The 26990-nt window shown below is 43.5% G+C and overlaps 1 protein-coding gene and 1 non-coding gene across 5 annotated transcripts in view; both read right to left on the bottom strand.

Moving 5' to 3' along the window:
* The window catches only part of HS6ST2 (heparan sulfate 6-O-sulfotransferase 2), a 279181-nt gene that overhangs the window by 166461 nt on the left and 85730 nt on the right, over positions 1-26990 (bottom strand). The window lies entirely within an intron of this gene.
* Positions 25800-25906, bottom strand: LOC123388523. Its single transcript, XR_006603013.1, has one exon. It is a non-coding gene; the product is annotated as a U6 spliceosomal RNA (small nuclear RNA).

The raw sequence follows: 26990 nt of genomic DNA, 5'->3' as shown, positions 1-26990 counted from the left end.
AAAAAAAAGCCCAACTTTCTCAGCACTCTGCGCATTCTTTCCTCCTAACTCCATTTCAGAGGAAGGGCTCAAGTCCACAGCTAACGTTCTCTCTGCATACTGCCTTCCATTCTTTCCTGCTTCCTCCAAAATCTTTATCAATTATCCTCTGCTCTCTCCCCATTTATTAGCTACCTCCTTAGTGACTCGTTTCTCCCAAAATATGTGCTCAAATTTCTCCATCCTACTGAAAATTTCCTAGATTCTGCCATCACTCTACACACTCAGTGTATCCAGGTAACCACTTCAATTCAGTTTTCAAACTGCTGCCACATGATTTCTGCCCCTAATAGTCTACTTGACCTGCTTCATTTTCCTCAATAACCTCTTCAATCGCTAAATGGAAGGCACATTTTTCAGTCTATCTGACCTGGCCATTCCGGAGCACCTGACAATGCCAACCACCTCTTCCTTATTGAAATTCTCTTCCCCCGTGATTGTGATGACCTCTCTCACTCACTCCTGGTCCTCTTCAACTGCTTCCACTGGGTTCTGCTTATTTGCTGTATTTCTTCTGCCCAGAGTACATGTGTAGATATTCCCCCAAGGCTCTGTCTTTGTTCTCCCTCAAGCTTCAGACCCACATATCTACCTGCTTCCTGGACATGGACTGGGAAGACTCTGAGAAAACCAAACTGTAAAAAACCTGAACTCACTTCCTTCTCTAAATCCATGCCTCTGCCTAGGCTTCCTATCTCACTGAAGAACAGCGATGAGATCCACCATATCATACCAGATGGAAAACCATGGCTTCATGGTTGACTCTCCTTCACCCTTGCACCTGACCACATCCGACTGGTCATATGTCCTGGCAAGCCAGCCTCTCTCTCATACATGCCTCCTCCTCTCCATTACAATGGCCCTAGTTCAAGTCCCCCCCCCCCCACCTTTTACCTATTGCAACAGTTTCACAACGGATTATTTTTAGTCTCTGATCTCTCCTCCCTTTAAGCAATCGTCTATATTATCACCAGCAAAAGCAGTAAATAAATGAATAAGCGAATAAATAAGCTACAATGGAAAACGTGTTTCCTCCATATTCAAAAACCTTTGAAGCTCCCATTTTCCATAGTGTCCAACTGGTATGCAAGTCCGAAGGTTGATGTGGTATGCGGAAAGAGCCTGGGCATCAGGGTCGGAGAGTGATCTCAGTGTGAATCAGGATTCTGCCACTTGCTAAGTGTGATACTGATCGGTTTACTCTGCTTCTCTGTACCTGCTTCCTTGGGCTGATTGCAAGAACCAAATGAATTCCCATATACATCTTCAGTACCCAGTACCTTCAGAGAGCCCAGTATACAGTAAGCGCACATAAATATCACCTTTCTTCCCCTTTCCTACCGAGTACATTCCCAATCTCCATTACCCCCTAGGAACTCTCCCCAAACCATGCTCCAGACACACACAACATTCATCCTTTCCTCAATCACGACAAATACTTTCTTTCCTCTGCTTCTGCTATGTATTACCCTAGCCTGGAACAACTTCCGTCATTCCATTCAGCCTGATTTCAAAACCCGTATCAAATGTCACTGCCCTCTTGAAGCCTTTCCAACACCCTTGATTCTTCCTGTATACTTCATTTGGAGCAGTTCCTGTTGCTTGTTTTGCCTTATGGCTCCTTAGATCCGTTCACCTGCCATAACTGTTCCCTTGACTATGAACGTCTTAAGTGCACAGACTCTTTCTTAAACATATTTCTATTATTTATTTTTTAGAAGATTTATTTATTCATTTGAAAGAGAGTGTGTGGGGAGGGAGAGGCAGAGGGAAAGGGAGAAGAAGAGAATCTAAAGTAGATTCCCTGCTGAGCAACAAGCCCTAGGCAGGGCTCGATCCCATGATCCTGAGATCATGACCTGAGCCAAAACCAAGGGTCGGACGCTTAACCGACTGAGCTATCCAGGTGCCCCTTAAACACATTTTAATACCTAGCACCTAACATTCAAAAACACTTAGAACAAACTGTTATTTTCAAGTTGGAACACAGTGAAGAGAAATTACGTATGAGGACAGTCAGAACCCGAAGAACAAATATTAAAGCATATTTTAGAATCTAATGAAATACGTGTTTTCACATTGAGTAACTAAGTAATAAAATAATCATAACAGCCACTTGTATAGTTCTGTTGTAAACACCACTCAAAGTATTGTACATGCATTAGCTCACCTATTCTTCACAGCAGACCTGGAAGTGGGGTAAAATTATCATTTCGGTTCCACAAAAGAGGAAACTGAGGCTCAGATATATTAATTAACTTGCCTGAGGTAACACAGCCTATAAACAGTAGAGCTGAGATTCCAAGCCGGGAGTCTGGTCCTAGAATTCGTGCTCTTAAATGGCCACAATGCTCCAAAACATCACATCGCAATCCACGTTGAAGCTTGCTAAGATGGCAGAACACATGGATCTTAACCTTGGCCCTATTAGTTATGTGTCTTTGGGTAAATCCCTTTTCCTCTCTGAGCCACAATTTCCCCATATGTCAAATGAGAAGATCATATCCAATAAGCGGCTTGGTCCCCCTCAGCGTCAACATTCTAGGATACTCTGAACGGCATGCACGTACTTCCCAGTTCGTCGCAGGCACGCTGGCACCTTCTAGAAGTGTGCTCTACATAGTAATTTAAATAACCCTCTTGCCAGCTTCCTTTTTTCTTGTCAGAGACTTATCAAAGTTGTTCTTCGCACAATTGTTACCTCTCGTATTAGTGGGGGCTCAATTACAGAGGTTTAACTCTATTTCTGATCACAGTGCTCCCTGTTATGCTGCCCATAAATAATATCAAACTAGTGCCCAAGATTCAAAGGTTAGTGACTGCTTTGAATTCTTTGAGTGAGTGCCCTAACAGGAAAAGAGGGTGTCACTGCTGTCATTAGTACTTGGGTATAAAATTAGTTATTTGAACCAAATGAGTAGGGAGTCCTTGTCAGCACTGTTTTCCACCTCAAAGGAAATCAGCAAAGCCTATTAGTTACTGGGAAAATAGTCTGTGGTTTGTGCAAGTCTTCACCAGACAGCAGTTTTCTTAAAATATTTGCTGCCTTATAATTAGCTTATGTATCTGATTAATTTTGGAGGAAAAATACTTCAACTTGGAGACCAACTATTAAGCCACTGTAGTTGAGAAAACCCAACTCCAAGGCCAGTAACCTTGGTGTTCATTGCCAACAAAGAGTCATGAAGCTTCCAGGCCCTGGGAAGTCCCGCCACCAGCTGGGTTCTATACCTTAATACAAAGAGGCCCATCAGGCTGGGAGGCAGGCAGCAGAAGCAGCTTGGACTCGGGGCTTTAATCGGTGGTGATCAGAGAACAAAATGAAAAGTAAAACAAGATCACAGCAGGCCAAATTAGGGGAACAGTGGAGACCACAAAGTTAAAACTTGGAACGTGTAATCAAGGTGATTAAAAACTCAAGCCACTCCACCTTGTTATTCCCTAGCCCGCCAGCTTGCTGTGCCTGCTCCACAATCACAGTCAATCGTTCTGATAGCTCAGAATGCTTCATTCTAGAAACTCATCTATAGTCCCACTTGTCTTCGGGCAGTGGAACAGGATTTGTGTCTCCGTCCGCCCTTCCGTCAGTAAGGCTGACATGCCACACAGGGACCTAGATCTGAGTCATGCCAGTGTGCAAATGGTGTGCGTGCATTCTGCTTGCTCACCGGCAAGTCAGGGGCAGAGGAGATATTGTTGAGTGACCAGGACACGAAATACCACACAGAGGCACAGAATGTGCAAAGTCACCTTCCCCAGACTTGGAGGTCGCTTACAACAACTCTGAACAGCTAGTCAGCCTACTGGAGGAAGAATGAGCTTGGGATCAGTGCAACAGCCTTTCAGGGAGCCCTGATTAAAAGCAAAGAGCCTCAGGGCACCTAGTTGGCTCAGCTGGTTGATTTCAGCTCAAGTTGTGATCTCAGGATAGTGGGATCAAGCCCTGTTTTGGGCTCCACATTGGGTGTGGAACCTGCTTGGGATTCTCTCTCTCTCTCTCTGCCCCTCCCCGTGCTCACTCTCTCTCAAAAAAAAAAAAAAAAGAAAGAAAGAAAGAAAAAGCAAAGAGCCTATGTTTTGCCAAGCCATCCATCTTGAAAAACTCTGGTAAGTTCTCTTTTGACGATGTGGGTTCTCTCTGTTCATCCACTCAGGATATACAGAGTCCATACCACGGGTCTCAGACCTTTAGCACAGTTACTCATGCAAACTCTACACAGAGTCGGCAGTCTGCCAATCAACTCAATTCAACAAATACCAGTCAAATCAGCGAGGTGTGAGGCCCTGTGCTGGCAGACGGGCAAATGACTAAAACGGTAGGTGCAGTCAAAAGTGGTTAAATGCAAAGACCCAGGAGCCACGGTGCTTGAATTCAAATCAGATCCCTGCTGTTGCTTACTAGCTTTGTAACCTTGGGCAAGTTACCTCAGTCTTCGTTCCTCCCTCTGTCAAATGGGAATGCAAAGCCTCCCTCCCTCCCACATCTGTGGTGAGAAGGCAAGGAGTTTGCTTCTGTTCAGGTATATAAAGCACTGTCCGCCTGGCACAGAGCAAGGGCCGCATGCCCTCTAGCTATGTATGGAAGCCAGCAGCCATCTTTATGTCATGGACCTTTTTTTAAAATTTAAAATTTTATTTTTTCAGTGTTCCAAGATTCATGGTTTATATACCATACCCAGTGTGCCAGGGACTTCTTTAAGGAGCTGATGAAACCTGGCCCAGCGTCCCAGAATACATACATATACCCACGCATCTAATTTTAAGGGCCTTATGGATTTCCCCTCCAGGTCCCACAGGCTTAGGTGAAGGATGTGTGATTTCATGGGAGAAACCCCACAAAAGCTAGTGACACCTACCCCTAGTTTTAAGCATTGTATTGGGATTGCAAACCTCGTTGGCTTTCTCCAGAGACAAAGCAGTGTAGGGGTTCAGAACAGGGACTGGCGAAGAGGGGACCTTTGGGCTCCAAGCCTGACTCTGACACTCACAAGTTGTGTGACTCGAGGCAGGTGACTTACGTTTTCTGAGCCCCCGTTTCCTCCTCTGCAAAACAGAAGATCACGAGTATCTCTACCCCAGGGGATTGCTAGGAGAGACACTACAGGGGGAACGTTGGCACGTGCCTGGGAAACAGTCCATAACTGTCACTAGGACTGACAATATCTCCTAGGGATAGGCAACAACTCCCACCAAAACAAAGAATGGTGGTCAGGAATGGTTCTGCACTTGGATTCGAAAAAGCACCTGAGTATCTTTTCTTTTGAAAACGACAAGCTGAAGTTTCTCACTTACAACTACATCTCTATTCATCTCTAGTGGGAAAGTGGGCCAAACTCGGTCAGGGCTCACCATGGAAGAGGTTGGTGTCCGGTGACCTTCTCAATAAATCAAAGACAGTCTATTTTCTGTATCCATAGAGCTAATGCAACATGCCAAGAGAAATAGGTAGGTGTGACCAATTGGAAGTTTCTTTCCATAACACCAGGCTGCTGAATGTCTCACCACATCCTTTGTCCTCCGAATCAGCAGTGAAAAGCACTGTCAGCCAGCCCCCAGCACGTTCAGCAGAGAAGTTGCTTAATTAAATATGCTACTGAATGGGCTATAGAATTCTATTGCTTATTCTGACAGGTGAAAGACAGAAGGGGAAATTTCCTAGGTTTTTATTTAAGATGTATATTCAATGTATCTTCCGCAAAGAGTGTCCCAGGCTGCATTAATTTTTATGCTTTTTTTTTTCTAAACCCAACTTTACACAAAATGAGCTAGTTGATGAAAACAAGCCTAAGTCAGTAATTGTCCCTACACTGAGAACCAACGCACAAAGTGGGGGTTAGGCCAGGAGGAACGATTTGGACAATGATGCAAAGAGGTGTTGGGAAGCTGCCTCTCTTTCCACCGCTCTCGGTGGTAATGCCTTTTGGACTAGGAGCAGGGAAGTGTGCTTCACCACCAACTGGGAGCACGGCGTCTGGAGCCAGGACTGAGTTCTAAACATGCCGGATTTCAAGGCTCACCGAGTATTAGTAAATGATGACCTGCTTCATCTGGAATTCACCCAGCTTTGAAAAAACAATGCTGGAGCCGAGACAGAAAACACGAAACGATACAGCCGTCTTGCTGCACAAGCTTGCTCAAACACTGAGCTAGGAGCTCAACCGGGGCCAGCTGAGGCTTACCCCCCAAGAGTAGGCACCAACTGTATGTGATGTGCCCAAAACGCAATGCTCAGAGGACACAGGACTGGCCCCGCACCCTCTGGCAGCTGACCTTTCTGGAACAAGCGTCAAAAAAAGACGAGATCCCAAAAGCATTCTCTGTCAGACCAGTTTGAGAACTGGGAAAAAATCCTCCCTCCATTTTCCCACCTGGGGACAGAATCACAGTTGACATGTTCCAGGTCACCTGCCTTTCCAGAGCCAAGCACTTGACCTGACAAGAGAACTTACAAAGGAGCCCTCTCCAGCGCCTTCTCGAGAACCCTTCCTCTCTTCTTTGGTTTAAACTGCTGAATATGTGATAACACAGTCCTTATGGCTGGGATGGCAACAAAACACGCTGATGGGGCCACCCAGCAGCTTAGCAACTGTTTTAATGTCTTTAGGCTTTTTTTTTTTTTTTTTTGAGAAGTAGAGAAAAGGAAAAAAAGCTTTGTCAAAGTGAATGTCACGCCACCATATTTCTTTCTACTTCAGGGAAGCAGGGGCGAGGAGGGGGCTTGGTGAAATGGTCATTGTGAGCTGTGAAGACTTTCATTCTGTGGTAATGTAGGGGACAAGGCTCTAAGGCAACGGGGGGGGGGTGGCTCTTCCCTTCTCTTAGAAGGCATCGTGCACACTAGCTGTCTTAGAAGGCACCTTGAGCTCCCCCAGTCTGCAATCGATTGAAAGTAGGCAGGCTCTATCTCCTTGGGCTAGGCATTCAGAAAATCATCTGAGGGAGTCCCAAGGTCCCATTTCCTTGTTATTATCTTTGTAGAAAACAGCCAGATGATGGGGTGCTTGGCTGGCTCAGTCGGTTGGGCATCTGCCTTCGGCATGGGTCATGAACTCAGGGTCTTGGGATTGAGTCCCACATTGGGCTCCCTGCTTGGCAGGAGTCTGCTTCTGCCTCTCCTCCCCACTCATGCTCTATCTCACTATGTCTGTCTGTTTCTTTCTCTCAAATAAATAAATAAAATCTTAAAAAAGAAAACAGGTATATTGGGTGCCTGGGTGGCTCAGTGGGTTAAGCCGCTGCCTTCGGCTCAGGTCATGATCTCAGGGTCCTGGGATCGAGTCCCGCATCGGGCTCTCTGCTCGGCAGGGAGCCTGTTTCCTCCTCCTCTCTCTGCCTGCCTCTCTACCTACTTGTGATCTCTCTCTGTCAAATAAATAAATAAAATCTTAAAAAAAAAAAAAGAAAAAAAAAAGAAAACAGGTATATGAAAGATTTCAACAGACAGGGCCCAAGCTCAGGTGACCACCACTTCCTTCAAAGCCAAGAAAGTTGAGCACTGCCATGGGGCCACACGCCAGGGCACTCGGTGTCACTGCAAGTGGGGAAAAATAGCATCTATTAAGGTTTGATTGTGAAATTCAGATCTCCTCCTTGTCAAAGTGACTTGACCGATAATTCTTGTCACTTCCCATCCCAAAACCCTCACTAATAAAGATATATACAATTCCTTTTAAATAAAGGACCATTTCTTACTTGTAATGAGCGCAAGTCCACTCATCATCAGGGAAATGCAAATCAAATCTACAATGAGATATCACCTCACACCTCTCAGAACGGTTAATTAGACATATAGACAGATAGATATGATGGAATATTCTTCGGCCATCAAAAAGAATGAAATCTTGCCATTTGCAACAAAATGGATAGAACTACAGAGTATAATACTGAGCGAAATACGTCAGAGAAAGACAAATACCATATGATCTCACTCCTTGATGGAATTTAAGAAACAAAACAAACGAGCAAAGAAAAAAAAGGAGACAAAGCAAGAAACAGACTCTTAAGTATAGAGAACCAACTGATGGATACCAGAGAGGAGGTCATTTGGGGAATGGGCAAAATAGGGGATGGGGATTAAGGAGGGCACTTATTATGATGAAAATAAAATGATTTTAAAAATAAGTGGAAGTCAAAAGTAGTTTTTCCTGACTCTAATGAACTCAAAGCTCCTGCTTCCCATTCCCATTCTTTGGAGGCAAGAGGAGAGATCTGAGTGGCTCCCTACCCAGACCCTCCAACCCCCCAGGTGCTCAGTTGTCAGAGTCCAACAGTGGGGCTGGGAGAAGGCAAAATGAAGAGGCTAAAAGAGTTATGTTCTAAGGAATATCAGAGCTCAAAGTTAAAAAGCACACGCTATGTGCCCAATGATCTTCTAGCACTTGACAATACAACACACTTAATCTTCATAAGAACCCGAGGAAATGGGTACTATTATCAGGCATTTTACAGATGAGGGTGAACTGAGCCAGAAAAAGTTTAAGTGACTTGCCCAAAGTCACAAAGTTAATAAGTGATAAAGATCAAAATACCAAGAGTTCATCCCCAGAGTCTATATCCTTATGCCATGGTGTCTCAGAAGAGCTGGCTCTGTCCAGTAGGGCAAAGTGACATCTGTCTCCCTTCTGCACACTGGTCCAGAGTTACTTCTACCTCTACCCTTGCCTGTGGTCTTAGAGAGGACCAGGTACAAGCACCCCTCATGCTCTAGGTAGAAGCAAGGGATCCTGGCAGCTCCCCAAGATCTGCCTGGGCTCCCGATATGTGCTGTATCACTTTCAAATATATCCCGATTATTACCCCAATACTTCACCTGAACTGTCCTAATGAAATATGAGTGGATATTAACTAAGCTGTAAAATCCATAAAACTGCTGCTTTACAAGAGACATTTACTTATGAATCAGCAGTTGGGTTAATTCATTATTTAGTAGGCTTGTTATTTATAGCATATTACAGCTTGGTAAATTATTTATATGTGCTTGTTTCTGTGCATGATTTTCCCTTAAGAGAGGGAAAATGTTTATCAACCACACACAGGGAGGCTGTTTCAGTCAGAGGCCTGTTGTTAAAATAGGTTGGACCAGTTTCTCTGTCTTACTTCCCACTCCAGTCCAGGGGCTGACAGAACTGTAACCAAATCAGTCAATCAGTCAGCTATTGTGGGGAAGCAACCGTCACCGGAGGATGGCATTCCCCAATGGATATAGGTTATCAAATAAAGGCTCTGCCGTTACTACCAGGATAAAGTCAAAGTTTCAAAGCTGCAAGACCTCTAAAAGCCTCTAATATACCAAGGCATCTCTTAAATTTCCAAGTAGAGGGCATGTAATGAATTATTTGATGACAGAATACTTTTTATGCATAAAATGCATGGGGATAGAATGTATTTTACGAACATTCCCTTAAGGGGTGCCTGGAGGGCTTAGTTAAGCATCTGCTTCATGGTTTCGGTTCAGGTCATAATCTCAGGGTCGTGGGATTGAGCCCTGCATCAAGCTCCACGCTCAGTGGGGAGTCTGCTTGAGATTCTGTCTCCCTTTCCCTCCCCTTGTCCCTCCCCAACTTGCTCTCGCATGTGCTCTCTAAAATAAATAAATAAATCTTTAAAAAGAAGGAAGGAAGGATGGAAGGAAGGAAGGAAAATTCCCCTAAGAGGTATTCCTCATCCTTAAAGAGAACTTCCACTTGGTAAACAGGAGGGGCTGAACTCCACCATCTTATCCTTCTGTGAGACCAAAAAGGAAAGAGTCAATGCAGACCAATGTACTGACATAACACATAAGCAATCCAATCCAGTTACACCTGAGATCTGCACCACAACATTCGACACACTCTTGGATTGCTTTTGTTTGCTAATTGCTATGTGTCTTCCTTCTGTTCTCTAAAATGACAATGCTTAAGTGCGCCTGGGTGGCTCATTTGATTAAGCCTCTGCCTTCGGCTCAGGTCATGATCTCAGTGTCCTGGGATCGAGCCCCGCATCAGACTCTCTGCTCAGCAGGGAGTCTATTTCTCCCTCTCGCTCTGTGCTCTCCCTCCCTCTTTCTCTCTCAAATAAATAAAATCTTTTTAAAAAATAAAAAATAAAATAAAACGACAATGCTTCAATAGGCAACAACTGCTTCCACCTCTTCTGGTCCCTCCTCATACTGCATGTCGACCCCCGGCCAACAGGAGAATAAGCAGCAAACATTAAGTAGCAGTAAGCAGCAATCAACTACTTCTGGCCTCAGCTGTCTGGGCTGATATTTCTTCCAGGAAAAGCAGAAAAGCAGCAATATATCACGGGGTAAAGTCCATAAAGTTAAATGGTGACAGAGGTCAGAAGAAAAAGGGAATTAAAGGTGGTAGGACCTTTCAGGCCAAGCTTTGAGGGCCTCGCCAGCCCGCTCTATGAGCAGTTTGTCCAGTAAGGAAGCCAGCTGGCACACCGGCCAGAAACCACTCTCTCATCATCTGAGTTGGGTTTTTTTGTTGTTGTTAACTCTAAGTTTTTTGTTTTTTGTTTTTGTTTTACTCTATGATTTGTTCTCTAACTGGAACCACATGCAGAGTAAAGTTTTCATTGAAAAAGTCAATGCTTTTCTTCTGAACGTGAATTTTAAAGATTTGCTACATTCATAAGCCCAATTTTATTCCATTCAGCAGGGTCAACTTTTTTCCCATTTGAAGGACACCCTGATTTTATCAAAATTCATAAGACTATAGTGTCCACTTGCCAGAAACTCATTTGATCGTGGTCGTTGCTGAAGTCCTTCTCTCAATTCCGGTATACCTATCACCTATGATAAAGTTTTTCAATTGTTAAAGAACCACAGACAGCTAAAATAATTACTCAGAGTAATTGAAGTACACTTCCTAATCTGAATATGTTGCTTTCTATTGAGACCTTTGGAAAACATTATCATAGCTCTCTGGGTGGAAAGAACCAAGATGAAGGCCCCAGCTCCACCATGTCTAAAACTGTGTAACTCAGAACAAGTCCTTCTTCTCTGGGCCTCTTTCCTCTTTCTGTCAGATCAGAGCATTGACCTAAAAGGTGATCCCAGTATTCTAGGATGACCTTGAAGCATTGAGAAAGAAAAAACTAAGCCAACTAATAGGACATTGGCTTATGAAAACCTGTGTTTAATGGCACCAGTCAACAACAGAGACATCATACAAACCGGGCCCATTAGGATCTCTTCTGAAGAGACACTGCAAGGAATCTTCGGCTTAGAGCTCGTCCACCGTATGTCAAGGTGGGGGCCTCCCATCACACAAAGCACACACATCACTCCCCCAGCAGTCTTAGGAACATAACTGATAATGGTTAAGGTGAATGCTCTGGGCTCAGATCGATTTAGATTCAAAATTTTGCTCTGCCAACTTTCTAGACATGTGACTTAGACAAGCCCGTCAATCTCTCTAGAGATTCAGGCTTCTCCTTTTTAAGATTCAATGACGTAATACATAGAAAGCACTCAGTAGAGGAACTGATCCTTAAACACTCAAAACTTAGTTGATCTTCTTCTTTTTTAATATTTTATTTATTTATTTGACAGACAGAGATCACAAACAAGCAGAGAGGTAGGCAGAGAGAGGGGGGGGAAGCAGGCTCCCCGCTGAGCAGAGAGCCCAATGCAGGGCTCGATCCTAGAACCCTGGGATCATGACCTGAGCCGAAAGCAGAGGCTTTAACCCACTGCATTACCCAGGCACCCCTTAGTTGCTTTTCTTATTCTCACCATGTTATTAACTGAAGCATCTTAGACATCTCCCCATACAGCCAAGTTAATCTACTCCCTGTCTTTCCAATGCTTCCAGTACTTAACTAACCCTACACCATTGCTTGAGGTGTACCCAGAGCCTGAACTCTTTGTCTTCCATGTCTTCCATGAATTATCCCTGACCACTTCAACTAGCAAGGATTGTTTTTTTCCTCTAAACACACAGTCCTCTACTACGAAATCACTTGCTTGAGAACTAATCACAAAACTCTCTTGTGGTCAGACACATAATTAACAGGCAAAAATGGCTCCAGTTTTCACACATGACTCTTACAATGGCAGAGGCTGACTGTTGTCCTCTGGCTCACCCTTCAGTGTCAAGCATAGAGCATGGAGTCCAATAAATACATTGGGCTTTTTTATTTGCCTATGGAGAAACCCAGCTCCATCTTTACAGGAAAGTTTCCACTAGAAGTTTCTTCGGGCCTGTGCTGTCCAATATGGTAGCCAGTCACCACATACGGATGTCTATTGGGCACTTGAAATGTAACCAGTCCAGAACATTTGCTAAAAGTATAAACTGCACATATGATTTCCAAGACTTAATACAAAAATGAAAAGAATGTAAGATATCACTTATCTTACTTATATGTTGAAATGATAATATTTTGGATGTATTAAGTTAAATAAAATAGAGTATTAAAGTCAATTCCACATGTTTCTCTTTTCACATGTTTCTTTTTAAATTTTTAAAAAATCTTAGACACATGATATACAATAAAAAAATTTTGTGTATATATGTATGTGTGTGTGTGTGTGTGTGTGTGTGTGTGTATTCAAATAAACTCGTCACCCAATGTGAGGCTCAAGTCACCTGCTCTAGTGACCAAGCCAGCCAGGCACCCCCCCTTTTAACATTTTTTAATGCAACTAATAGAAAATTTAAAGTTATATATGTGGCACATGTTATATTTCAATCGTATAGCATGGCTAAGGCCTTTTGAAAATATAAAGCAAGTGAACACACAGATAATTAAATGCACTAATTATTTTACCACTGTTCTTTTCAGAGAACACCTATAACAACCTGCTAGTGTTTGAATTTCATGTCTATTCTGATCTAGCGCCATAGGTGTGAACTGTTCTGGGGTCCTTGGAGAATGGGAGCTCCCAATGCGTGTGCCAGATGGGGATCTGTCTGCAGGGTACACGGTAAAGGGCTGCATTATGGTCAGACCATCTCTTTCCTGCTTGAAATGCTTTTGTTATTAATTAAGAAGCTTAAAAGCTCCCTGGTGAAATACTAAAATAAAATATGGTCAAGTGGTTTACACATGCAAGTGGAGAGGATGGCAAAGGAAAACCTGAGTGATCAGTGTTGGATAATGACATTGATTTTAAGGCAGTAGCTGGGGAACTAAGGAGCTTCCATGGGTCAGCAATCACTCAGGAGCTCTTGGTACATTCAGGAAGACCATTTGTACCTTCGTGCCCACCGAGGCTATACAAGCAGCCTTCTGAATCAGAACCTCGTCTTCAGCACAGAATTATTGAAGCCTGCTAATTGAATGCTGTGTGCCTGCAACTTCTCCAGGTGCTAGAGGGCTATAAATGACATCAGATAGAGCTCTGACACCCAATAGTCATATGCTCATGGGCTTCTTATGGTCCACAGTGTCAGAGAAGGCTACACGGGGGAATCGAAGCTGGAGCTGACCCTGAAGGGGCAGAACACATAAGACAAGAGACCGTTCGTTATGGCACAAGGTGTTACAGCGAAGGACAAGAAGGTTGAGAGGGAGAAGGAATACAGAATAATGTGTATCTTGGGACATATCATTGGTGGGAAGAGAGGAAGTGGCAAAAAAGAAATGTAGCTGCGAGACTTTGGATGGGTTTCAATGTTCTTATCAGCCAAAGGGGATGATATCCATACTATCCGATCGTGAATCTTAAATGAGTTACTGCACATGATAGTTCCCAGCATCATACTTGGTCCATTGGAGACACTCCATCATTGTTCCCTCCCTCTCTCATCTTTCACGTTGGGCTTAGATCTCTTGGTTTCTGACACAGACACCTGGATTTAGACCTGCCACCACTGTTGAGCCCCCCAAATTTAGCCTAGGAAGTTCCTAACCTTGAGACTGATCTCTCTCTTTTGCTACTAGAGAGGATTTCAGGTGCTTGTTAACCCATGACGAGCCAATCCACCTCTGTAAAAACAAAGGTAGCTGAATGAAGCTCCCACAGAAAAAGAAGAGCCATAATTTTCATTACAACCAACAGCAAAATGACCAATTAGTCTCAGCAAGTGAGTATTCTCTCTCTGAACGCACATTTGAAGCTGGACTGACCCACACAAAGATACCATTTCCTCAGCCAATCCGACTCCTCCTAGGAGACTCCATTTTAAATTTATTTCCTAGGGATTTCAGTCCAAAGTGCAATGGCAAAGCATTGCAAGATTTGCAAAGCAAGCACTTCACACGCCCTCTGTTTTAAGGAAACAGACAGCCAGGAGGATGGGGGGGATTGTTTCTTTTAAAGTCAGCATCACTCCTGCTTTATTTCTGTAACACACCTTCTTCATCACCCCTACCTGCTACCTCACATGATTCAGAACAGATGGCAGTGGTGCTGTTCATTCCCTGGGGGGTGGGGGAGTGGGGGAGTGGGTAGGGGATCTGTTATGTACAGTCCCAAAGTGATGCTGGACAAGCGAGGCATAGAATAAGTTAAACTCACAGAATAAGCTAAACCATGGGCCTGCCAATGGGAGGAGACAGAAGTTTGGGTGGCTCTAAGGACATGACGGTCTTCCCTCAGAGATCACCTATCGAGTCACTTCAGATGAGAGGAGAAACTTTCTGAAATCTCTCAAAAATGAGGGACTTTGGGGCATCTGGGTGGCTCAGTCGGTTAAGCATCTGCCTTTGGCTCAGGTCATGATCTCAGGATCCTGGGATCGAGCCCCACATGGGGCTCTCTGCTCAGCGGGGAGCCTGCTTCCCCCCTCTCTCTCTGCCTGCCTTCTGCCTACTTGTGATCTCTGTCTATCAAATAAATAAATAAAAATCTTTAAAAAAAATAAAATAAAATAAAAAGGATTTTTTTTTTTTTAATTATTAAAGGAGCCCATGGACGGGCCTACAGGGAGACTCAGGCCTGGCTGCTGCCAGCCATGTCCACTGGCACAGAGCTATCAGAAAGCAATTCGCTACGATGTATCAGGAGTCTCAAAATAGATTCTGATCCTCTGATGCAGTAATCCGGTTTCCGGGTGTCTCTCCTAAGGAAATAAACTGAAACATGAGAGAAACTATGTGCAGGCTGATGGTCAGACAGATAAATGAATAGAAGATGTACTTGCTTGTGAGACACTAGACCTTGTCTGTGGATATCAGGTTTAAGAAGCAGGATATAACACCTCATTTGTACATGATAACTGGTCCTGACCAAAGAAACACAGGGAACAAAAAAGAGGGAAAAACACCCCACAATTACAGCAACATCTAGGTCATGATCACGGAATGGCAGATGGTGTCTTTTACGAGCCTCTATCCTAAGGTTGTCTTGGAATCGTTTGTATCTGTACACAACATGCCTAGTGTCTGTGTTTTCTATGAAATGTAACAATACTATTTTCCCCCAGAACACAAGGGATGGGGAACCTAAGGTTCTCAAGATGGCTCCGCTCTTCCCAAGGGCACCAGCCAGAGAGATGAACCTTAGCTTAACAAAATTATGCTTCCCAAGGTAATACCACACCCTACCTGGACCTTCTTATGTTAGTACCATGGTTTTCCATATTTTCCAGAGCACTTTTACATAAAAACATCAAAATCTGAGGCAGAGACAATATAAAAATGAAGATGTGTAGAGAAGTTTCTGGATCTTCCAGATCACACAGGCCTGGCGAGGCTGGATATGAGACCAGAGGCCCAGTGACTCCAAGCAGTAATGAGCACAAAGGTAAAGCCTCCGCTGACCAACTGTGTCCTTCAGATCCCTGCATTTCCTACAAAATTCTGATCTGGTCTTGATTTATTCTGGTTGGTGAGTGATCCAGAGGCAAGCAAATTGAAACTCACATTTTTATTCCATTGCCTGTAATAAAAGCAAGCATCTTCAGGTGTTTCTCATCATTCTCTGCTACTTCTTGCATTTCAAACCAAGATTTTGAAATTCCTGTCACTTCTCCAAACTTCTCGAGATTTTTCTCCTTTCTACCTGCATGAAGTTTGAGGACGATTTCACTTTTCCCCTCTAGGTTTTCCATTAGCTAAGGCCATTAGAGAGAGCCTGAACCCTGTCTTTATGAGGACTCCTTCAAAGTGGGCTGTCACTGGGGTTGATGGTCCGGTTACAAGATTGAAGACTTGGACTCTGTAAAAAACCCTGCTCTTGAAAAAAATCATTAGTCTCTTCAACAAATGGTGTTGGGAAAACTGAACAGCAGCATGCAAAAGAAAGAAACCGAACCACTTTCTTACACTGTACACAAATATAAATTCAAAGTGGATTAAAGACCTAAATATGAGACCCGAAACCATAAAAATCCTAGAACACAGGCAGCAACGTGTTTGACATCGGCCATAGCAACTTTTTTTCCCCTACGTACGTCTCCTGAGACAAGGGAAACAAAAGCAAAAATAAACTACGGGGATTACATCAAAATAAAAAGCTTCTGCACAGCAAAGGAAAAAAAAATCAATAGAACTAAAAGGCAACCTACAGAATGGAGGAGGATATTTGCAAATGACGTGTCTCATAAAGGGTTAGTATCCAAAATATATAAAGAACTGATACAACTCAACACCCAAAAAACAAATAAACCAATTAAAAAATGGGCAGAAGACATGAACAGACATCTCTCCAAAGATGACATCCAGATGGCCAACAGACACATGAAAAGATGTTCACCATCATTTACCATTAGGGAAATCCAAGTCAAAACCACAAGACATATCACCTCACTCCAGTCAGAATAGCTAAAATCAAAAACACAAAAAACAAGTGTTGGTGAGGATGTGGGGAAAAATGAACCCTCTTCTACCATTGGTGGGAATGCAAACTGGTGCAGTCACTGTGGAAAACAGTATGGAGGATCCTCAAAAAGTTAAAAATAGAGCTACCCTCTGACCCAAAAATTGTCCTACTGGGTATTTACCCAAAGAATATAAAAACACTAATTCAAAGGGATACATGCACTCCAATATTCATAACAGCATTCCTTACAAGAGCCAAAGTAGGCAATCAGCCCAAATGTCCATCAACTATGAATGGTATATATGAGACATACACACACACACACACACACACACATACACACACAGAAATATTATTCAGCCATAAAAAGAAAGAAATTTTGCCATTTTCAGTGAAATGGATGGAGCTAGAGAGTGTAATGTTAAGCAAAATAAGTAATCAGAAAACACGAATACCATGATTTCACTCATATGCAGAATTTAAGAAACAAAACAAGCAAAGAGAAGAAAAGAGAGACAAATCAAGAAACAGACTCTTAACTCCAGAGAACAAACTACTGGTTACCAGAGGGGAGTGGGTGGGAGACAGGAAAAAGGGGGATGGGGGTGAAGGAGGGGACTTGCTGTGATGAGCACCAGGCCATGCATGGAAGTTTTGAATCACTATATTATACACCTGAAACTGATAGAACGCTGTATGTTAACTAACTGAAATTAAAATTGTTTTTAAAAAGTCACTAGTGAGATCCCCGGGCCCAAGGTTTTACACCCAATGCAGACATTTCCGGGGCATTTTACCTCCAGCGAATACATAAATCCCATGAATCCACTTACACTTTTTTAAGTATGGGGAATTCGACACATGGGAATGGTTATGTGTGCAGAAGACAATCAGTAGAAGGTGGGGGGGAGAGGAGGTTACTGGGGGTTATATGGTTTTATTTTAAAGATTTTGAAGAATAAGTGTAGAGAAACTTCTCGGGATTTTCTTTTTTTTTTTTTTTTAAGAAGATTTTATTTGTTTATTTGACAGAGAGATCACAAGTAGGCAGAGAGGCAGGCAGAGAGAGAGGGGGACACAGGCTCCCCGCTGAGCAGAGAGCCCGATGCGGGGCTCGATCCCAGGACCCTGAGATCATGACCTGAGCCGAAGGCAGAGGCTTAACCCACTGAGTCACCCAGGCACCCCAGAATTTTCATTTTTCCAGAACTTTTCTTCCTTTTACATCTCTGAAACTTCACTATAAACCCGGTAACCAATCTGTAATTTCAGTACACCAGATTAAGGACAAAATCATAAACATGAGATATTTCCAGAATCTGACAATAAGCGGCCAAGAGACTACTCAGAGATATGGTGATGTTATTATATAGAGAGCCAGACAAAATGCCACCACCTGACTCCGTTGAAAGCAAGACACTTTGCTGAACTGGACAGCAGTCTCTTCCTCTGTAAAAAGGAAGGGTTCCAACAAAAGAACCTTTCAGCTTCCAGATTCTCTGGTACAAAATGGGAAACAACAGGGGATTCAGGAGGAAAGGCTCTATTGGGGAAGGCATCCCCCTTAGTGGCTCCCCCTTAGTGAGGTCCAGCCACTGAGACAGGCCTTGTCCAGCCACATTCTGGACCCTGCTCCTTGGTTCTCAGAACCAAGAGGCTTCAGAAATGGTTCTCATCTACTAAAATGTCTCCCAACAGCTGTACTTGAGGGCTGGGAGGAACGCACATGTTCTGTTCCAGGAGCAAACAAAGGGGTCAAGCCCGCCTCAGGCAGAAGCCACCCAAGGCAACAATGCTTCTCTTCACATGAGCTTTCCCACCTGTCAACAGATGCTTAAAGCAACAGGATGAATTCGGAACAGCTGAGTTGGACACCAAAGTAGAGCGAGGCAGCTGTTCCTTGCCTTTAAGTATAAAAAGCATGGCAGTAATGTGGAAAAGGGTCTGGTGACGTATAAATCTGATCGCTGTGCATATTCTCTTCTCGCCACACATTTCAGGACTAGAGTTATTTAACTGAAGAAACCGTAGACCCACCAAAAGCTTTATATATGGCGAGGCCGAAGAAGACAAAATTATAGGAGACAAGGGATACTAATGTGTTACCATGGGAAGGGGAGGGAGAGCCCGGGAATCACGACCCTTCAGAATCAAACTTCAGTGGGAAGACTGGATTTGATCACATTGTTCAGAAGAAGCTCATCTCCCCCCCCCCAAACTTAAGTACGAATCAGCTGAAGATCACTTACTTGAGTGTTTAAATAAAAGCTAATACAATTCTTACTTAAATTTAGAAAATGGATTTTAAACTCCTACATGTAAATTTGGGATGCATTATGACTATGAAGGGGATCTGAATACGCCACCCCAAAAAGCGCCACTTTGATATGGAAGGATTATATTGAGCTGAAGACACAGGAGACACGGAAGGAGCTCTCCACCGTCCCTCTTTCTGCCTAAAAGCAGGACATCGATTCCCTGTCGTGAAAGGGTTCTCTCTCCATGCTCCTGTACCAGGAAGAGGAGGCAAGTATTATCACTGGAGACAAAGTCAGCTCTGAGGTGGGTCTGTACCACAAACCTAATCGAAATAAACTTAAGTTTGCCCCATATATTTACCTTCCCATAATTTAACCCCCCCTAGATGTCCAAACCTCTTTTCCTTTGTCTTGCCAATTCTCCACAAGTATATCACCCTGTGCTGAAATGGCACATAAGCGCCTGGGTTTAACCACCTCTTTGGGTCTTTAATTCTTTTCTACAAAGGCCCCCTATGCCCTCTTATTTTTTAAAAAATAAAATAGTAACATCAAATAAAATCTGTATGCCTCTGCTCCTGTTTGTCTGTCTTCTGGTCAGTCTAATTTGCAGGTCCCAGGAACAGAACCTCAGAGGGTAAAGAAAAAGCTGTTTCGTCCCCTATACTTACAAAGATAATTTTTATTTTACATTCTAAAACTTCCAAAAGCTCTAAATCTAAACCATGCTAGACATCAATTCTGAGAAAAAGTTGTTAAGATTTTGTTATTTATCACTGACTTCTACTCTTTCCAATATTTATGTCTTGTGCTTTGTATCCACCATTATGTTTGACAATTTTATTAAAAGCTAAATTATTAATGAAAAGGCTGAGCATTGACATTTAATCCAAAGTACACGGGGCCATACAGTTTATGTTAAATGTTCATTTAGTGTAAAAATAATTTTCATCCCTTATATTTTATCATCGATATTTTAAATTCTGTGAGCTAAAAAAGTTGATACTAATTCACACTTATTTATTTGCCCTTTAAATAGGTTTTTCATTATAAAATGGTGAAGTATACATGTGATCACTATGGAAAATAAAAGAAAATGTAGAAAAAAGACCAGTCACAATTCACCACCAAATCATATCCATGGCTAGCCTCCTGGGAAATATCTTTTCATTCTATATCTCGACGTTTGTTCAGGTTTGTTGGTGCTGTTTTTGTTAACAGCTTTATCGAGATATAACTTGCATTAACATACAACTTGCCCATTTAAAATATACCATTCCGAAGACACAGAGATAAAAGGGACAGCACAGGGCATATAGTCAGCGGCACTGTGATAGTTGACACACGGTGACAGATGGCGGCTACACTCGTGAGCACAGCATAACGTGTAGACTCATCAAATCCCTACGCTGTACACCTGAAACTAATGCATCATCTGAACTTCCGGTGAAATAAATAAACAAATCACTCTCAAAATAAAATAAAATGTATCATTCAGTGTTCTTCAGTATATTCGTGGATACGTGCAACCCTCGCCACAGACAGCCGATATTAAAGCATTCACATGGTGCCCAAAAGAAACCCTGCACCCCCTACCCATCGTCCATCCTACCCAGCTTAACCCACCTCGTCTCTGTAGATTTGCCTATTGTTGTATTGGTTTCAGTTTCTAACAATACTATATATTTGTATGGTTTTTTTTTCAGCTCACATTCTAACGTGCATTTCCTAATTACTAAGTTTTCGTTTACAAAACAATGATTGCATAATAGTCCGACAAGTAGATTTATGGTAATATATTCAACGAGTTGTTATTGGAAATTCAGATACTTTCCACTTCTCTTTGTTCTGATCAGTTTAAGCTACCCTGTCCCTGCACAAAAACAATTGGTTGGGGATTCATTCTGGTGAATTCCAGTCCCCACCTGCTACTCGAGGGCAACGCCAGCCTTTCCGCCAGCCTCTATTTCTCCCTCTCTGTCAGGCTTTATGGCTCAGCTAGAATTCTGCCCACGGAACCCGTGGCATGAGTGGCTAACCTTGTCAAGGGGAAACTAGGGCTCAAAAGTGCCCCATGTGACAAGCTGTCAGATGCTGGAGGCCTGGTGTCCTGTTATCGTCCCAATCTGATCACTATCACAGTCGGAATACCAGTCCTCGGTTCCGCTCTGCAATCTGATACCGTCAGGCTGCAGCCAGAAGCACACGGCAATCAGGAAACCTGAAGAATCTAGTCCCCACTCAGGAAGGAAGCAGGCAAGAGGCTTCCAGAAGCATTCGCAGGAGAGCAAGCTGCACATTCTGCTCTCGCTGAATATGAAAACTGATGGAACAAAAAACCAGTGAATCTGCGGGGGGGGGGGCTGAGTTTTTCGGGTCATCCTCTGTAGTAATCCAAAACCCATAATGACTGCCATTAAAGATATCTCAATACCAACTGCAGGAAACACTCACCGAGCAGGGACATGTTTTTATAAGCACTATCTCATTTAATCCTCACAACACAAACTCGAAGTTACACATTTCTATTATCTACCCGCATCGGGCAGATAAAGAACTTGAGGTTCCCCTGCTCAGTAATTGGCCCAGGTCACACAGCCTACTGTGTTCCCCTCCCCTACCATCGCCCAAAAAGGGCAGAGACAGAATTCCAATCCACGCCTTCCCCATTCCGAAGTTTAAGTCCTCTGATTCATTTAAATGCCACCTAGTTGCTATGAAAGAGAAGGGAAAGGCACGATCACCTATTTACTAGAATGCCTCTTATGTCCCAAGACCCAGGCACTCTACTTCCCTTACACAGGGCCGCCCCGCACGTCTGTGACTGAAAGCTCTCTCCATTTTACACTTCAACAAACCAAGACTATGAGAGGTTAACAGATTTGTCTCAGACCTCGTAGCTACCTGTGATGGGACTTGCTGAAGTCCAACTAACAAACAAATTTTACTGCAAAACCCCAGCTTCAAGAAAAATGCCTTCATTGATAAAGTCGGGGCCCACGGTAACGACATGATTGGCAGACCCAAGTCTCAGGAAATGGCTCTTTGGCCACACCGAAGGAAAGCGGGTTAAACGTGGCTCAGGGGGCAATCCGTTTTGAGTACTTGGTTTCCAAATGTAAGATAAACTCAATGGAAATGATACAGTTTTCCTCACGATTGGAGAATTGCTCATCACGCGTAAATGTGCGCTTTGTCAAAGCTTTGTAGTTCACCTTTACGCTTAACAGACCTCTCTGGAAGCAGAAAAATATGACAATTATGCAAATAGCAGTGTTGAGCCAATTACGTGGAAAAGTGGGTGTACTTAAAAGGAAAAAAAAAAAAAGGTCTGGCAAAACGGGAGCGTCTCTCCTTAACAATGGAGAGTTTAAATTTAAAGACATTTTTGGCAAACAGGAGGGCATAGGTGGCTCTCGCTCTCGCTCTCTAGGTGTGATTAGCACCAGAGGGCTCCTCATCCTTTGTTTTCCGCTTTTAATAACCCAAGTGCTTTCTAATGGTATTTTAAGTGAGTTGCTAAAATGTTCAGGATTCATTTCCCCGTATTGAGTTCCCCAGAGATGATTTTCAGCGGGCAAATAAAAATAAGCATTTAAAAGATTTCTTTGCTCATCAAATGGTGGAGAAATCCATTCCTTTTAGCCTGCTCCATGCTTGAAAAGGTTAGTGTGGCCTTTGGAAAATACCAGGTTGTGCATTCCGTACACTGTTAATGATTCCCGGGATGCACTGACACTTGCAAGTACATCTTAACCTTTTTAAAATGGGGCCTCCATTGTCTTACCTTAATAAGCAGTTTGTTCACCTTATGTCTTACAAAGGCCACCGCAGTGGAAAATACATATGAGATGTAAAGCTGCAGAGACCAAGCGGTGCAACAGAAAAAGGATGGAGCGCGGCTTGCATCACATCCAACCTGCAGAGGGCGCCCGCCCTGCCTCCGAATACAGCCAGGGAAGGACAGCGCCTGGTTCCTTCCACACCCAAGGAGGACTCCTTCGCTCCCTAGCTCCCTAGATGTAGCGGTGTGCATTTCATTCTGGTACATCCATGTGTCCCCCGGTAGCCGCCCAGCTCCAGACTCACCAACTGGCCCCTGGGGTTTAGAGAACCAGACTGAGAAGACACCTGCTATATTCATTTGACTCTCCCGCTTTGACGCCTCCTACAGTCTAGCAGCAAGGGCCCTGACCTGCCCCTGTCTTTCCAGTTCTAGATCTCATGAAGCCCTATAGGTTCTTCAGCACAGCTCCAGGATCGCCTGTGTCAGGTGAGCTGGCCCTGCCCTCCGCACTCTCATGGCACTTTATTTCTTCCAGCAGCTTGGAAAGTGTGCTGGACATCAACCATCGGCGAACCTTGCGCTAGGCTCTGTGGTGACAGATTCCCACAGTCCCTGTCCTCAGTGAGCTCAAGACCAGGTTGGCTGCCCTTCTGTGGAGTTTTTGTGACATTAAAACAGTGAATGTAGAGCTCGCTCTCTCTCTCTCTCTCCCCGCCCCCCCCTTTTTTTTCTGTATAAATTGCAATGTGTCCCTGGCCATGGCTGACTCTCCAGGGTCCTAGACTGAGTACTTTGGAGGTGGCTGGAAGAAGGGGCATGTATCCATGAGGGGAGAGACAGAAAGAGAATTTATGAAGACCATTTTGGGGGAAAAGGCCATTTTGGAACTTCTGTGGTCTCTCCACCTCCCGGGCAGAGAACTTTTCCTTTCCAGCCTCCCTCACCTCAATACGGCTTTGACATAGTTTACAGTAAGTGGCCACTGGTGTGTCAGTCTTGCCCAGTGGCCTCTGAGAAGCTTCAATGCCGCACCTGAATTTATTTTTCCCCCGCATCCCCTCTAATAGCTAGCCCATCCGGTGGCACATTCCACACCCTCCCTATTACTTGCCGGAGAAACAAATAAATAAAGGCAAGTGAGTGTTGGTTAGTGGCAAGTCTTGATTATTAGACTGAGGAACATGAACTTGGTCATGCATCATTTTTTTCATGAGATAAGTCAGAAGAAACAAAGCCTCTACAAAGAAATGTATATTCATTTGTGTTTCCTATGGAATTAAAAATTCCAGCTCTTGCCATCTAAAACGAGATATTAAAAACTCTATTGGACAATCTGTTTGTGGGAAATGAGGAGCCATTTAGGATTCATCAGAGCAAAGAGGTTTACTTGAGCCTTGAGGTGGAGAGAAATGGTATTATAAATCCATTTTAAAAAGAAAAGCCAAAAACGCCTAGAAAGCATTTTGCAGTACAAGAGAAAAGCAATTTACTTGTTACTGCTTCAATTTCTTAAATCATCTGGCTTCATAGATCAACACTAACTCTCTTTAAATCTACCAAATGAAATTCCATCCAATGACTCATTACCCAGGGCGAGCTGCAAATTGTGATTTGTGATTCCAGTAGTTCCTCCCGGAAATGCGGGGAAAAGGGCTGTCCAGGAAAACAGCAAAGCCCTGCATGTGTGTAAATAGATGCCGTTCACACTCCTTCCCGATCCTGCTCCATTACGTCCAGAATTGGGAGGATGAATCCAAAATGGCCTCCAGCCTTCTTAGAGAGGTGTTTCTAACTGAATATTGACTCCTGGCCAGTGTGACCACAGAATGCAGGCAAGTTAGCAGACTACAGAAAGTCTGGCTTCACTATCATCGAGTTCCAGGAAGTAGCCTTGAATCCCTCACTCAAATGGGGACTCTTTACTGCAGTTTTATCTGGAACAGTCTTTGTTGGTCCCCTCATTCACGCTTTTTTCGTGCATCCAGGCAAACCATCCTTTGCAGGGTAGACTTGGGGCAAAGAAAACCCCAAAACTCAGATATAATCTCTCATTCAAACTGGTCTACACTATTCTAGAGCTGTGACTGCAGGTGCCCAATGGGGGAGTACAGAGTTTCTGGCTTGACCCCATTGCCCAGAATCATCCTCTCATCTCCAGAATGGCTGGCCTTACTCAGTGTGGTGTCTGACCCAGTCCTATGGAGTATGGATTTATTGTTTAAATAATGGCTTTGCTGCCAACTATTAACATGAGTATACAAACAGACATGGTATCCATGTTTTTTCTCCTCACCAAAAAAACTATGGCACTGGCACACTTAAGAGTCATCAAGGGGTGCTCTGGTCCAGTGCAGCAAATTTTGCCCTAATTATGCTTTCGTGGCTGTATTCTTCCACACTTACACAAAAGCATCATTTTAATTATCACAAGTTCTTTCACCATCTTACTCTTCTGTGAACACCCATCCCACTTCGCCAGATTCTGGAAAGCCTACAGCAAAGCTTCACAACACACTTTTCCTCTCTCCCCGGATACAATCTGTGTCTCCCCTTCCCTCCCCCTGCCCTTCCCTGCCAGGCAGAGTCATCAGTGCTGTTTTCGAAAATGTCACTCATCCAATGAGATTCGGGGAACTATCCCCTGGTTTCCCCGTATCCAAAAGCATGTAGGTCATTAGCGACGCTCTGGGTTTTGCCAGATGGTGACTGCAAACAAGGGAGCTATGAGATCCCCAAGTGATAGGCCTGGATTAAAGGAGTAGTCGAAGGGGGCTTTGGCTCCTAGGACGTGGAATTAGAAATCAGAATATAGGAACTGAAATTAGGCTCCACTTGGCAACCCTGAACTTACTGTCTTATCATTTTAACTTGGATTTTACTTTTTCCCCACTAAGAAACGGCTTACAGAAATTCCCAAATCACATATATTCCTTTCAAAAGAATGCAAAAAGATTTGTTTGTTTCTGAGTCAAAACTAAATGTGAAAAAAGTGATCCTGGATTTCTAAACCATTAGCTGAAAAATGGAACGCTTCACGAATTTGCGTGTCATCCTTGCGCAGGGGCCATGCTAATCTTCTCTGTATCGTTCTAATTTTAGTATATGTGCTGCCGAAGCGAGCACCCATTAGCTGAAAAATGTAGTTGTAGGTGATAAGTTAAGGGTAAAGAGCATCCAACCTCTTACCACCATTAACTGTTGTCTACAGTAAGGAAGAGTTGTTCGAAAAAATAATGTTCTGGAACCAGAATAGGAGGAGACAAAATAGAACCCTCGGAAGTGTTACAACCACCTTAGACGAGAGCTTCTGTAGGGTTAATGAGAGCTGTGAACGGGACCTGGTCCCTTTGCTCCTGACCATGAAACATGTCTTAGTTCTTCATTTTGTTTTGTTTTTTAAGTTTTTTCTAAGTCATCTCTATACCCAACATGGGGCTCGAACTCACAGCCCCGAGATCAAGAGTTGCATGCTCTTCTGACTGAGTCCGCCAGGCGCCCTGAGTGTCTCTTAGTTCTTATCCACCTTAATACCCACAAAAATCCAACTGCTTTAATAGTTGGATTGAGTCAGGCGAGGGAGGACTCAGAATACTGAGATCAATAATGCAGGTTGCCCAAAGTCCGGAAGTTTTGAAAACTTCCTTCCTTCTTCCTCTATCTTCTCCTCCTCCTTTTCTTGGTTGGTGTCTCTCTCTTTCCCTTTCTCTCTTAAAAAAAAAAAAAAAGTACCCCACCATTTTTTATTCATATTATTGGAATTTTTAACGTGTATACATTGCAAGGGCACTGGGAGGATTAAATGGGGGGGGGGGGGCTTGTGAAATCTCAGCATAAGTCTCCTGTTCTCCTTCCCTTGCCTTTCCCCCACTCCCCACACCCCCATCCCCCGTCCCCGTCCTGTCTGCCTAGTTTCTATAGCCATTGTGCCCTTATCCGGCCACGACTAGGAACTGAAGCCAATTCTAATATATACACGCAGGCACCAACATGCATAAATATCTGGACTTAGTCTTCCATCTAGCTGGATGCCCCCTGTTCTTAATAATAAAACGGTTATGTTGAACATTTTCTATTTCACCCTCATACAGAATGCAAACCATGTTTGTTTTTTATGAACTTCACAGGGATGGTTCATAAAAATCTCAAAGCAATTTTAAAACTGCAGCGGGTCAGTAGAAAGCGATAGGCTTACAGAGCTTCGTTTTTT

Source organism: Mustela putorius, unplaced genomic scaffold (genome assembly GCF_011764305.1).
Source record: "Mustela putorius furo isolate JIRA1106 unplaced genomic scaffold, ASM1176430v1.1 tig00003899_pilon_pilon_pilon, whole genome shotgun sequence".
Classification (NCBI taxonomy): Eukaryota; Metazoa; Chordata; class Mammalia; order Carnivora; family Mustelidae; genus Mustela; species Mustela putorius.
This window is presented reverse-complemented; position numbering and strand designations above follow the sequence as displayed.